Source organism: Mus caroli, unplaced genomic scaffold, assembly GCF_978045245.1.
Source record: "Mus caroli unplaced genomic scaffold, Mus_caroli_1 scaffold_25, whole genome shotgun sequence".
In the NCBI taxonomy this organism is placed as follows: domain Eukaryota; kingdom Metazoa; phylum Chordata; class Mammalia; order Rodentia; family Muridae; genus Mus; species Mus caroli.
Window position 1 is genome coordinate 1,450,929 of NW_028227280.1, and position 3,074 is coordinate 1,454,002.

Consider the following 3,074-nt stretch of genomic DNA (forward strand, 5'->3'; position numbering starts at 1 on the left):
CTACACTGTGCGTTTCTTATATTCTAAGTTTTTCAGTGCAACTCACTCATATACTATGTACTACACTGTGCATTTCGTGTAATGCGGGTTTTTCAGTAAATTCTAAGTTTTTCAGTGCAACTCACTCATATACTATGCACTACACTGTGCGTTTCTTATATTCTAAGTTTTTCAGTGCAACTCACTCATATACTATGTACTACACTGTGCGTTTCTTAAATTCTAAGTTTTTCAGTGCAACTCACTCATACACTATGTACTACAATGTGCGTTTCTTATATTCTAAGTTTTTCAGTGCAACTCAGTCATATACTATGTACTACACTGTGCATTTCGTGTAATGCGGGTTTTTCAGTAAATTCTAAGTTTTTCAGTGCAACTCACTCATATACTATGTACTACACTGTGCGTTTCTTATATTCTAAGTTTTTCAGTGCAACTCACTCATATACTATGTACTACACTGTGCGTTTCTTATATTCTAAGTTTTTCAGTGCAACTCACTCATATACTATGTACTACACTGTGCGTTTCTTAAATTCTAAGTTTTTCAGTGCAACTCACTCATACACTATGTACTACAATGTGCGTTTCTTATATTCTAAGTTTTTCAGTGCAACTCAGTCAAATACTATGTACTACACTGTGCATTTCGTGTAATGCGGGTTTTTTAGTAAATTCTAAGTTTTTCAGTGCAACTCAATCTTATACTATGTACTACACTGTGCGTTTCTTATATTCTAAGTTTTTCAGTGCAACTCACTCATATACTATATACTACACTGTGCATTTCGTGTAATGCGGGTTTTTCAGTAAATTCTAAGTTTTTCAGTGCAACTCAATCTTATACTATGTACTACACTGTGCGTTTCTTATATTCTAAGTTTTTCAGTGCAACTCACTCATATACTATGTACTACACTGTGCATTTCGTGTAATGCGGGTTTTTCAGTACATTCTAAATTTTTCAGTGCAACTCACTCATATACTATGTACTACACTGTGCGTTTCTTATATTCTAAGTTTTTCAGTGCAACTCACTCATATACTATGTACTACACTGTGCGTTTCTTATATTCTAAGTTTTTCAGTGCAACTCACTCATATACTATGTACTACACTGTGCGTTTCTTATATTCTAAGTTTTTCAGTGCAACTCACTCATATACTATGTACTACACTGTGCATTTCGTGTAATGCGGGTTTTTCAGTAAATCTAAGTTTTTCAGTGCAACTCACTCATATACTATGCACTACACTGTGCGTTTCTTATATTCTAAGTTTTTCAGTGCAACTCACTCATATACTATGTACTACACTGTGCGTTTCTTAAATTCTAAGTTTTTCAGTGCAACTCACTCATACACTATGTACTACAATGTGCGTTTCTTATATTCTAAGTTTTTCAGTGCAACTCAGTCATATACTATGTACTAAACTGTGCATTTCGTGTAATGCGGGTTTTTCAGTAAATTCTAAGTTTTTCAGTGCAACTCACTCATATACTATGTACTACACTGTGCGTTTCTTATATTCTAAGTTTTTCAGTGCAACTCACTCATATACTATGTACTACACTGTGCGTTTCTTATATTCTAAGTTTTTCAGTGCAACTCACTCATATACTATGTACTACACTGTGCGTTTCTTAAATTCTAAGTTTTTCAGTGCAACTCACTCATACACTATGTACTACAATGTGCGTTTCTTATATTCTAAGTTTTTCAGTGCAACTCAGTCAAATACTATGTACTACACTGTGCATTTCGTGTAATGCGGGTTTTTTAGTAAATTCTAAGTTTTTCAGTGCAACTCAATCTTATACTATGTACTACACTGTGCGTTTCTTATATTCTAAGTTTTTCAGTGCAACTCACTCATATACTATATACTACACTGTGCATTTCGTGTAATGCGGGTTTTCCAGTAAATTCTAAGTTTTTCAGTGCAACTCAATCTTATACTATGTACTACACTGTGCGTTTCTTATATTCTAAGTTTTTCAGTGCAACTCACTCATATACTATGTACTACACTGTGCATTTCGTGTAATGCGGGTTTTTCAGTACATTCTAAGTTTTTCAGTGCAACTCACTCATATACTATGTACTACACTGTGCGTTTCTTATATTCTAAGTTTTTCAGTGCAACTCACTCATATACTATGTACTACACTGTGCGTTTCTTATATTCTAAGTTTTTCAGTGCAACTCACTCATATACTATGTACTACACTGTGCGTTTCTTATATTCTAAGTTTTTCAGTGCAACTCACTCATATACTATGTACTACACTGTGCATTTCGTGTAATGCGGGTTTTTCAGTAAATTCTAAGTTTTTCAGTGCAACTCACTCATATACTATGCACTACACTGTGCGTTTCTTATATTCTAAGTTTTTCAGTGCAACTCACTCATATAGTATGTACTACACTGTGCGTTTCTTAAATTCTAAGTTTTTCAGTGCAACTCACTCATACACTATGTACTACAATGTGCGTTTCTTATATTCTAAGTTTTTCAGTGCAACTCAGTCATATACTATGTACTACACTGTGCATTTCGTGTAATGCGGGTTTTTCAGTAAATTCTAAGTTTTTCAGTGCAACTCAATCTTATACTATGTACTACACTGTGCGTTTCTTATATTCTAAGTTTTTCAGTGCAACTCACTCATATACTATATACTACACTGTGCATTTCGTGTAATGCGGGTTTTTCAGTAAATTCTAAGTTTTTCAGTGCAACTCACTCATATACTATGTACTACACTGTGCGTTTCTTATATTCTAAGTTTTTCAGTGCAACTCACTCATATACTATGTACTACACTGTGCGTTTCTTATATTCTAAGTTTTTCAGTGCAACTCACTCATATGCTATGTACTACACTGTGCGTTTCTTATATTCTAAGTTTTTTAGTGCAACTCACTCATATACTATGAACTACACTGTGCTTTTCTTATATTCTAAGTTTTTCAGTGCAACTCACTCATATACTATGTACTACACTGTGCGTTTCTTAAATTCTAAGTTTTTCAGTGCAACTCACTCATATACTATGTACTACACTG